This window comes from Scylla paramamosain, chromosome 18 (assembly GCF_035594125.1).
Source record: "Scylla paramamosain isolate STU-SP2022 chromosome 18, ASM3559412v1, whole genome shotgun sequence".
NCBI classification, from domain to species: Eukaryota; Metazoa; Arthropoda; class Malacostraca; order Decapoda; family Portunidae; genus Scylla; species Scylla paramamosain.
The window spans coordinates 20,299,650-20,312,149 of NC_087168.1; the positions used below are offsets into that span (position 1 = coordinate 20,299,650).

Sequence of the window (12,500 nt, forward strand, 5' to 3'; positions counted from 1 at the left end):
TCTCCACCACCGCCAGCATCATTCTCTCTACCACCGCTAGTATCATCATCATCATTCCCATCTCTACCACCACCACCACCTACCCTCTGGCCTCCACTCTACACAGGTACGGGTCTGGTTTAATTCCGACCAACCTTTTCTATCTTCTGTGGAGTTTCATGAATCAATTAAAACTAATTTTACACCGGCGGTGCATTTTTCAAAAGTTGAGGCATTTACCTCACTCTACTCATGACTAATTTATACGCTGTAGAGTAAACTATTTCAATTAATTTATTAATCTACACCCTTCCATGAGTGGATGGGAATAACAATAAAGGCAACTTTTCGGGAATAAGCATCTCCGGCGACTTTGTGCTGCTTGCATGACCTGTGATGGTCGCCTCTGTACGTCCATGAGCAAAACGTGTCCGGGCTTAATTGGTGGCCGTGGGGCGCCGCGTGTGGCGAGAGGCAGCGGCTCGCCGTGGTGGGCGGCAGGCGGCAGGCGACAGGCGCTGCTCATCAGCCCACTGTTATGTATATGAGAGTTTTTCCCGCCCGCGCTGTGTATGTATGACTGTGTGTGCGTGTGCGTGAGTGTGTGCGTGCATGACCAGCGTGGACAGAGCTGCTCGGCGCGGCCCTCTGATAATATCGCGGGCCGAGCACCGCCGCGGCAGCACGGCGTCATATCAATTAATCCATAATGAAGTTCAGGACATATTTATTTTATGTAACTGATGCATAATGACTTCAAAGCAAAAGATAAAAAAAATAAAGGACGCCTAAAATGACGCGTTTAGTATTCAGCCGCAAGAGAGTCCGAGCGTCGCTGCCACGGCCGCGCCTCGCCTGCCTCGCCTCGCCGTATTATCCGTCAACGAGTCTGGCCGAACAATTGTCGGAAATTCCTGCTGCCATTGCATGATAGCCTCGTTCCAATAATTTTTAAATCACCGCCGTTCTTTTTTTTTTACTCTTTCTCTGACAGTCAAAAGCACGAATGCAAAGCTCTTATGCATTCGCTTTGCAGGGCGGTGGACGCGAGCGGCGCCCCCCACCCCCACCCCCGCCCGAGTGCAATCATAGCGTTGCCAGATGATCAGAGTCGCCAGAATTTTCTAGCCGCCCCACCATTAGTCTCCCGTGGCAGTAACATATACTGACGGCGCCACGGGTAACGTATGGCTGCCCAACTCTACCATTATCACCGTCGTCATGAATCTTGCCTTGCTTTATACCGAAGAATAAAGTGATCCGCAAATTGATTCTTGGCTACTCGGCCCCGCATATCAACAAAGGTTGCAAAACATTGCCGGCATGATTATACTTCAAACATGAAACTCATTTCTAAAGTTTCGAAAAACAACAAGTCCAATCATTCCCAAGTACTCAGTCGTACATTGACATAAAATAACAGATAAAAAACACACTCGATGCAAAGCGCTCGACGGATCATTGGAAGCCATTTTGCCGTTCCGGAAACTAACGCAGCTAAAAAGAAAAAGAGAGGGAAAAAAAAAAGCGGGACTTGAAATTATCGGACCTGGGCGGCCTCCCAGTCTGGCGCGCGGCACCTGCATCACCAATTATTGCTTGCGGATGATTATTAATGATAATTTACCTGCAGACAAAGACGCCTCTATCATGTTATCCTCGGAATATACAAAAGAAGGGACAAGGATATTGAGGAAGGGGATTGGGGATGCTCAGGAGGGCGAGGGGGTGAGTGGCTGAAGGGGACAGTCCGCGGAGTGGCCAGTGGTCTTCCTGGTGCTTCACAGCAAGGGATTACGCCAACACCACAGCGAGAGGTGTTGCTAAAGTGCTTTATGGAGAACGCCAAGGCGAGGCGGGTAATCCAGTGGGCGAGGATTAATGCAAGACAGGACTTCACTCAGAGATCAATAGCAGACGCACCGCCACGTGGGAAAAATGCACAGACACGTTTTTGGTGTTTATCTAAATGTTAAGTAAAAACATAGAAGATAAATATTAGTTAGCAAAGCTGACAAGGATCATTTAACGAAAGGTGCTTGACCTTTTCAGCGAAGAGATCAGATACAGGACTCACCACCACCACCACCGCCACTAAGCACCACCACCACCACCACCACCACCATCACTAACCACCACCACCACCATCACCACCACCACCACCACCATCAATATCACCATCAACAACACCACATAGAAATAACACGCAGAGTACAAAGAATGGCGAGGAAAAAACGACATCAAAAAGCATAAAGACCTCGCAAAGCAGCAACAACATTACACAAAAATTACATCGCCCCATCACCACCAACAACAAACACACGCACGTGAGGCGCGCGGCGGTTGGCAGCCCTGAAGCACACTGCCTGATGGGTCGATTTGGAATTCAGAAATTTTTGACTTGGAATGCTTGAGCGGAGGGCGAGAGGGAGAAGGTGTTTAGTACAGGGAGGGTGAGGGGGCAGGAGTGGCTGGGGGGGAGGTGATTTAGGGAGCGAGGTGTCGTTTATGTAAAGTGTGGCAGGATGTTGCTATGTAGAGAGTAGGCGCCGCTCTAATGAAGGCTGCTGGCGGCCACGGACGCTGCTTGCACGCATCTCCCCTGCTGGCCGGAGATCTGCTTCCTACTGCCTGCTGGGGATCATCTCGTCAACACAGCATTTTCTTTCAAGCTGATTGGGACAAACGTAGCTAATCCCCATACTTTAATTTTCTACTAAATTCAACTTGTTATAAAAATAAGTGAGGAGCGAAGCGTCCCTGAATCAAGCAACACATTACGTGCGTGAGGGAGATCTTTCGTTTTTGCATAAATTCGATTAATCTTCCCTGACCGCCTTAACAAAACATGCATTCCTGCTTCTCCTCGTCTCCTGTGCCGGCAGCCCCGTGCTTGAGCGAGGGTCCCGCGCTGCTGCAAGGTTACCCGTCCAGCCATTGTCGTCTTGTCGCTGGTGTCTTACCGCCGTGTTTTTGCTGGTGTTGTGTGTTGACGGAGGCGGCGGGCAGCCCAGGTGGCCGCATCCCGCACCTCACCCCACGGCCCCTCCTCACCTACACTTGTCTCAAAGGAGTTCACTCTTTAGCACAATGCCGGGCTCACCTCTTTGTTTTCACGCCGTGGAAGTAAAGCAAGCATCTGCACGCCCAGTTCCGTCACGGCAGCCTTTTCCATGCCATTGTTTAAACACAGATCTTGGAATTTGTACACTTATCCTCATCAAGACACCGTTCGTGGGATTCGTGAGCAAGTGAAAGGGGCAAGGCGGGAGTGGAAAAGGCCATGGTGTCCTCGCTGTGCCATTTCTCTCGTGCTTTAGGATGGCAGTTGCAGGCGCAGGTTTTCAAGGGCTACGGCAGGCACTGTAACTGATGGCAGCGTCCCTCTACGTCAGATCTTTTCCTTCAGTTCAAACAAATGTCTTGCTGAACTGCGGGAACTGCACAAAGAAAACTATAGTCATAATTCCCGTCTTACTTTTTTCCCTAAATTTCGTCGCATGCAATGAAGGGAGGGAAGGACGGCGGGAGGGTGAGGGGAGGCAGGAAGGGTGAAGGTCGAGAGGGGAATGGACTGATGCAACGCAGGGGGCGAGGGAAGAAAGCGAGTTAAGAACACTGTGAACAACGGTGTAGGAAGGAGGGAGGGGAAGAAGGGAGCAGGTGAAGGACATAACAATTGTAGGAGGCAACTTAGAAAGGCGCACCAGTAAACTAAACATATATTCATTAACACATCCATCCAACTCACTTTACACTTACTCATCTACAAACTAATCATAATCTCCAATCTAGATAACATTTTCCTCGTGCATCTCAAACGAACACAAAGGAAGAACACAGCGTAAGGATGTATATGACAAGCCGCATTATCACCTAAATCAAGGACACTAAAGGATAGAAGGATAGTAAAGGTGAATGCTCCTCATCACTAAAGGAGAGAGAGGGAGAGGGAAAGAGAGAGAGAGGAAGAGACAAACCCCAAATGTAATGGAATGAAGTGAAAGTAAATAAGGGAGTTGAATATAAGTAAAGTAACACATCCCTGGCCATTGCTTCTTTAAGGTACTGATAAACATCACTCACGAGGGAGGTGACACTCGTGTACTGATTATCATATGACCATTTAACCCGTAACCCGAAGGTAAAAATAACTTTAATTTATTTCAGCCGCTCAGCTTTATGCCGGACCAATATTATATTCACAAATAGAGGTTAGCAACACGTGAATCTCGCAACATTTTTTTCCGTGTACTTGTTTGCTGCTGCCGTGTGTCTCGTCTCCTCTCCCCTTGTCTCGTCTCGTCTCGTCTCGTCTCATCTCTTGTCCCCGTGCCTTGTCTCGTGTGTGTGTGTGTGTGTGTGTGTGTGTGTGTGTGTGTGTGTGTGTGTGTGTGTGTGTGTGTGTGTGTGTGTGTGTGTTGGTGTTACAGACTCAATACAATGAACAAGGGACGTGGCCGCTGTATCAAGGCAGTTTTAAACGGAGTGTTATGTATTGAAGAGCGTTGATATACCACACACGCACGCGCGCGAGCACACACACACACACACACACACACACACACACACACACACACACACACACACACACACACACACACACACACACACACACACACACACACACACCTTCCAAGGTGCATAAGAACTATATTCCAGTAAAAAGAGAGAGAAAAAAAAAACTTCATTTATCATATCGAAGAGGGGGAGGAGGAGGAGGTGGTGGTAGTGGTGGTGGTGGTGGGACACTAATGCTTCCCGCTTCCCCACCCCATCTCCGCCCCTAGGAAAAGCCCGCGCCTCTCCTCCTCCTCCTACACACACACACACACACACACACACACACACACACACACACACACACACACACACACACACAAACACACACACACGCAGTCATAGAAAATTTGACGTGTGTGTGTGTGTGTGTGTGTGTATGTGTGTGTGTAATTCTTCCCCCGGTCCCTTGGGAATATCTGAGTGTTGTCTCTACAAATAGTCCAGCAAGATCCCCACTGACAACTTGGCAGCGGCCTTACCTCAGCCTCTGTTTTGCAGCGGAAGGGGTGACGTGGACCACAGCAAGGAGGAGCAAAACAGCAGCATCTGGCGGCCTTGCATCTTGAAGGGCTCAGCAAACCACCAGCGCCTGAGGACAACACAGTAACTTTTATTAATTCCACCCGGGAAATATGTTGTACATCAATGAGATCATACATAGATTGCCCATGAAAGTTTGTGAGAGTGGTGCAAATATTCAAGGATCTTCAGTCATAGATGATGTAGCCATAATTTTTTTTTTATAATTTGTGATGAATGTTTTGCTTTATAAAATGATGCGAGGAAGTGCTATGGAAGTACTATGGAAGTGAAATGCGGGGGATTCACTTCAAAGTAACAATAAAAACTATAATCCTACAATAATGAATACGTTAATAAACAAATGATTAAATGAAAAGTATACATACATCTTTGATCTAACATCGTCTCACGCTGTGTAAAATACGATTTGTTGCTAATATTTAAACTGATGCCTTTACATATATTTCTGAAATGTTTCGGTGAATTTACAAAACTTAAAGTATTGCATTTATTTTCTGTTCCTAATAAATATAAGGATGTTCTCAGGTGGCAGTGCGTGTCTCCTTGCCCTTGATAATGCCTTGAAAAGCTTAGGTAATGTGATTTATTATTGTTAATGTTGTTGCTGTTGTTGCTATTATTACTATTATTATTGCTCATTTTATTATTACTATTATCACTATTCTTATTATTTATTTTATTATTATTATTATTATTATTATCATTATTATTGTAATTATTATCATCATTATTATTGTTATTATTACTATTAAGAGCCAATCCTGGTCTCCTTCCTTTCTCCCACCCAGCAGCCGATGGTCCTGGCTCCAAAGTTTCCCTTACTACTGCAGTCAATTGCGTATTGTTTCATCACAAAGATCATCCAAAGTTTATAATAACCTACCATATTTTCGCCTTTTCCCTACAGTGGCCTGATCGATATTAGAGCATCATCGCGATAGTATTTATCAACTCTTGGTTACACAGCCGTGAATAATGATAATGATCAGCAAACACTCCAGGTTTCGTTTCTGCACACTCTGTTGACCCGAGCGTCATTTGGATTAATATTTCAGAAGACCTGAATGATGTGTGTGTGTGTGCCAGGCCTCCAGCACCAGAGGAGTTGCCGGCTTGCGCGGGAACTGCACGCCTTCTTGTTCCGACCAACCACACACACACACACACACACACACACACACACACACACACACACACACACACACACACAGTCCATACGTACATACATCCATCTATATATATATATATATATATATATATATATATATATATATATATATATATATATATATATATATATATATATATATCACCAGTAAAATGTAACTAGTTTCTATTAGTATTTTAGCGTTATAAGAGGTGAAGGCAATAAGATGAGGCTGAATTACATATTTATGCGCAATGAGGTACAAATGTCCATAACGGAGCAATCTTCAGAAGTTTTAAAATAAGTTGGCGTCGATGAGGCGATAAAGCCCTGCATGTGTGCGAGCCTGTGACTGCCGCCAGGGAATAGCAGTCTATGTTGTCTGTTATTTTTCAGCGTGTACCTACTGCTCGTCGAGAACTGAGAGCAGAGCAGGTGGGAAGTGAGAAGAAAAGCTCTTCATGAGCTCAAAAACAAACGCTGCAAACACATTAAGTGTCATTTACACGTTGAAAATGAAAATAAAAAAAAGATGCGTCAGTATACGAGAGCGGGCTCAGGGGGGCTGTAGCAGCCGCGCGTTACAAGGTTCACTGTTTTACCAGGTAATCTCTCCTCCGGCCATTGTAGGATTAATTCTGTGCACTATGATACCCAATGCTGTGCCTTGCTGCCCCGCCGGAGAACACTCATCCGACCATTTATTATGGTCTGTTTCTACGGGATGAGCCGCGGCGCTGAGGAGCCGAGGCGAGCAATGCTGAGCGAGGGCTTCTGTGTCCAGGCTGCGTCACGACGCGCCTTAGTGTCCAGCGGGACTGGCTGCCGCGAGCTTGCATGACATTATGCACTCAGACTCAAGTGAACACACGCCACTGTCATTTCGTAAGCTGTTTGTATGAAAAATCTGGACCTGAGCGGGTGATCAGCTCTGTAATTTTCAGTAAAGTTATTTATTTTTTTTTTTTAGGATGCTGTATATATAAAATCGCTGGGAAAATGTAATTTTATAGATAATTTTGACTGTCATAAATACCGTTGTAATATTTTTACAAGTGTTACATCATTATATTATTTTTTCTATGAATAACAAGATAAAATATCATATTAGGTGTGTAAAAGTAATACTGGTTTTATTTCCCCATAAGAATGGTGGGAGCAACGCACGTACAGATGCCATGGATACAACTTAATAAAAGATTCAGTAATTACGGCTAAAACTTGCCATAGACAACACACCCCTGACGACATAATGACCCTCCCCTCCTCCCCCTCCCTCGTCGCGGCCCCGTGACAACCCCGGCAAGGCTGGGCAGCCTCGCTGGGTAAACAAATGCGGCAAAATCCAAGGAAATTAACAACAAATTAAACGAAACGCGAAACGCAATTAGGAGCTTTGTGATCAATTGCTTTCGGGGAACTGGGCAGAGGGTACCATGCGCCCCCTTCCTCCCTGGGCCCGCCCTCCATCGTGGCGGCCCTGCACTAAGAGGAAGAGGACTTGGAAGCCTTGATATTGCGAGCCAAATTCAATCTAATTTAAATGGAAACTTTTCCAATAAATGAAACAAATAAAGGCGTGTCGGATAAGGATCTGGGTGCCACTTTAGTTTGCACCTCAGTGGAACTAAACTTTACAATAATGATCTTATTACATTGTCAACAGGGCACACTGCTTCCCGCCCTTACAGTAACTTCTTCAACATTAATGAAAAGACAGATTCACATAAAACAACACAGGAATTCCACGAACACCCTGTCGAGGCCTGAATGTCTTGAAAGTGCCATACGTATATCCGCGTTCCAAAGTGTTGCGAGATTAATGTGGAATCCTTATTATATTTCTTATTGTATTCCTGTGGCCAGTCACTGAACTTCCGGCCAAGGAGCGCCGATGCGACATCTCACACATCAAGCCGCCGCTCGTGGCCCGGGGATGGGAGGACCTGGGCCGTGGTGAGGTGTGTGGGCAGCAGGCGAGGCAGCGGAGCGGGGCCTCTCAGTCTCCTTCGGGTGAACGCTGGAAAAAGGTCTCGTTTTTCTCCATTGACTTACTGATATAAAAAAAATCAAAGTTTGCATAATTTTTGCTTTGCTGTGTAGCGCAGCCGTAATTAATTTCTCATATTTTTCGTTCCAATCAATGTGTATTTTCCCCATTTTTATCTGCAGCTGTCGCACGTTAGACATATTTTTGCGCAAAATATGCACGCGATTTTTAGTTAATGAGTTAAAGTTACAACAAGTCTGGAGCTTTCTTTCCCAGCACGAAGCTGAAAAAGGTAGGAACACTTGTGTAGGACAAATGGCCTACATAACTCGCTATTCTTTTCAAACTCGACAAAATATTCTTTTAACTGCATTGTCATTAAGACGAGATATTATTAAGTAAACAGTATACACTCGTCCACCTTATTGCTTCACGATGAATAACAAGGCAATGACTAAGTGTGAGAGACAAGGACATAAAAATCCCTCTCATGCATTTATCCCTTTTTTGCTTAACAATTTAAGTTACCCAAACAAACCGTATAAGTACCTTCACCCGTCCTCCTCCTCTCCCTAAACCCTTCCTTATTTCCTTGTCATCTCGCCCCCTGGCCGTCCCAAACCCATTCCAGCCCTCGGTACACACCTATTGTTCCATCTTCCTCACTACCGTCCACGTCTAATGCATGAGTTCCCAGCTTCCACGACCCCTCCCCACCACACCGGCCCGTCCCTGCATGTCGCGTTTTAACATCCTTACCTATCCTCAGCCCCCACAAGCCCTCCACCGCTCCTGACTCGGAGATCCTTTCAGAGCATGAGGGTTGCGGTGTCCCCTCTCGAGGCTCTTGGTATACTAGGGTCTCGTTCGCTAAACAGGAAAGGCGTCAAGCACCGCCAGTCATGCTGCGTCTAGTCGATGAGTCACTGTTGTTTCTTGAGTAACGTTTATATATGAGGATAAGTCCAAGGTAAAAGGAAAATAAGCAGGTTATCGCAATTTGGTTATTTATGTGAAATTCTCCTCTTCCTTGACACAGATATTGATATTGATATTGATTTACTATTGACCACATAAAAAATGACACATATATATACGCACTACAAATTATGGTTCACCCAAACAGCACGTAAGACAGTGACATGACAGACAGACAGATGAACAGACAAGCAGAAATACAGACCAACACACACAAACACGCACACAAACCTCTACCTATTTCTCATTCACATGACAAATCCATGATATTATTAAAACATTGACATTTCATTCATCTACGCTTGTTTTCTTTAATAATGTAGGTGTATGCATACTGTACAGAATAATGTCGAAATAATGCATAAAATAATCAAGCAGTGTTCCACTAAAAAATGCAGAATACATCAATATGACGGCATCAACGTAACAAATGAGTGTGATGTTTTAATAGTAATAATAAAATGGCAACTGAATAGACACATACATTCATATGAAAATAAGAAAGCCACAAACTTTAAGCTATTAATGTTTTGGTGTTGTATTGTGCATTCACTGTGTGTGTGTGTGTGTGTGTGTGTGTGTGTGTGTGTGTGTGTGTGTGTGTGTGTGTGTGTGTGTGTGTGTGTGTGTGTGTGTGTGTGTGTGTGTGTGTTAACTGCTCAGATAGTTCACCAAACTGTCTATATTACAATTCCCTTTGAAAAATAAGAAACAATCGTCGACAAGTCCATTATAAATCAAGAGAACTCAAATGGCTGACGGAGTTTCCTTAACTACTTGGTCGGTAAACACAAATCCTGAGTCGAGGCAGAGGCGGTGAAGTGCACAAACAATAATTACTTGCCGGTCTGGGGTGTATTGCTAACTTGTATTGGTAACCAAGGAAGAACAAAGACTTAAAAATATGTAAGAAAAAAAAAACTATTCATATAAGTTTGGATATGTTGTATTTAGCGTTTCTTTCACGTTGGTTTCTGATAATTTCCCTTCATGAAGCAACAGACGCCTCACTGTGATTTTTCAGTTCAATTATCTACTAGAACTTTGTCTTATTTATAAAAGAAAACATATGTATCTTGAAGAAATGTGTACAGGTCTTAATTTCCAGAATATTAAGCATAAAGTGTCTGAGGAAAATCATAGTACTACCTAATATTACTATGAAAATAAACACACTCAATCATGCCTTAACCTTAACCTTAACAATAAGAAAAAAAATGTAAAGTAAAGAAAAAAAATAGATAATAAAATAAAACAGGCCCTAGATAAAAAAAATTAATAATAATAATAATAATAATAATAATAATAATAATAATAATAATAATAATAATAATAATAATAATAATAAGCAAGATGTCTCAGAGTAAAATCGTAATACTACATAATTTTGGTATGAAAATATAAACCAATTAACCACACAGTTCCTTATATATATATATATATATATATATATATATATATATATATATATATATATATATATATATATATATATATATATATATATATATATATATATATATATATATATATATATATAAATCGTATATTAAATAAAAATTCAGACATGTCATAGATTTTCAAAATATTGAGCATGATGCCTCTTCATTACAGCACTATATAACCTTACCATAAAAAAAAAAAAAAAATAACAACAAAATGTAATATTCTTACCCATAAAATATGTCTTATAAGGAGTTAAACATAAGGTCCTCATTCTAATAATACATACACAACATCCCATTACTTCATAACCCTCTCACACTGCACTTAAGCATCGAAAAATAAGGACTATTGATATATATATACTCATTTCCTTGTATAGCCCTGACGTTCTTCACACAGCAAGTCATTTCCTCCATTTCCTTGAGAATATTCACAGCCCTCCCAAGCCAAGAATAAGTACCATTAATATCTATACTCATTCCCTTGTATATCCCTGACGTTCTCCACATAGCAAACCATTTAATCCATTTCCTTGGGAATATTTACAGCCCTCCCAAGCCTCTTCCCAGTCCGGCCAGTCACACTTTCTCCCTTGTCCAGGCACACACTTTTAGCAAGGCTCTCGCCCACTATTTGTGATGCAACTTTTGTACTCTGAAGACGGGGAGACTCTTCCTCCAAACGCTAGGAAAATAAAAACAATACTTTGCAATATACTGTTGGTTGCACTACTGGCTTTACAATATTCACTTTCTGAGGGGACTTCTAGCTTACTGCATACTGTAAAGCAAGGAATTTGTCTGTTTGTTTGCCTGTCTGCCTGTTTATTCAAGTATTTTATTATCTATCTATCTATCTATCTATCTATCTATCTATCTATTTATCTATCTATCTATCTATCTATAGCTGTCACTGTAGATATTCAGAATTTTCTTAAACAAGACAGCTGGAAGCTCTATTATTCATTTATTTATTATTATTATTATTATTATTATTATTATTATTATTATTATTATTATTATTATTATTATTATTATTACTATATCATTATTATTGTTATCACTGAGGTGGCAAACAGACATTGAGAAAGTATTGTTCTCTCTCTCTCTCTCTCTCTCTCTCTCTCTCCTCTCTCTCTCTCTCTCCTCTCTCTCTCTCTCTCTCTCTCTCTCTCTCTCTCTCTCACACACACACACACACACACACCACATGTTCTTTTAACCTCGAGAATCATACACCAAAAATCATAAGGTGAGCGGGGAAGGACACCCAATTAAATGAATGAATGACCACACACACACACACACACACACACACACACACACACACACACACACACACACACACATCGCCCGCTATGACGAAACACGTGTTAATCTGGCGCTAATAGTTCGCCGGGATTACTAGCCCCTGTCGCCCACCACGTGCTGCGTATCGAATGAATTGGCACAAAACAAGCGTTCGTGACCTATAGCGGGAGCGAGTTGGCCCCTGTTATGTGACGCTGCGACGGCCACGCTGACAAGGGAAGAGAGAGAGAGAGAGAGAGAGAGAGAGAGAGAGAGAGAGAGAGAGAGAGAGAGAGAGAGAGAGAGAGAGAGAGAGAGAGAGAGAGAGAGAGAGAGAGAGAGAGAGAGAGAGAGAGAGAGAGAGAGATTATCAGTTTATGACCTTGAAAATATTGATGAATGAATAAATAAACAAACAATTAAAGGTAAATAAATAAATGAATGAATAAGTAAATGCATAGATTAGTGATAACTAAATAAATAAAATTTATGAATAGACAAATATATATAAAAAAAAACAAATAAATAAATAAGAGAGTAAATAAACAAATATATGCTCACGTGA

General features: G+C 42.5%; 1 protein-coding gene and 1 long non-coding RNA gene across 4 annotated transcripts in view; one reads left to right on the top strand and one right to left on the bottom strand.

The window, feature by feature from the left end:
• The window catches only part of LOC135109250 (uncharacterized), a 111,758-nt gene extending 106,142 nt beyond the window's left edge, over nucleotides 1-5,616 (top strand). The window contains exon 4 of the long non-coding RNA XR_010272624.1: nucleotides 5,041-5,616. This is a non-coding gene — a long non-coding RNA (uncharacterized LOC135109250). The remainder of the gene's footprint in view (nucleotides 1-5,040) is intronic.
• The window catches only part of LOC135109247 (uncharacterized), a 259,673-nt gene that overhangs the window by 115,830 nt on the left and 131,343 nt on the right, over nucleotides 1-12,500 (bottom strand). For all 3 annotated transcript variants that reach the window (XM_064020505.1, XM_064020504.1, XM_064020508.1), the window contains exon 3: nucleotides 5,022-5,131. The gene's annotated coding sequence lies outside the window, so the exon portion shown is untranslated. The remainder of the gene's footprint in view (nucleotides 1-5,021; nucleotides 5,132-12,500) is intronic.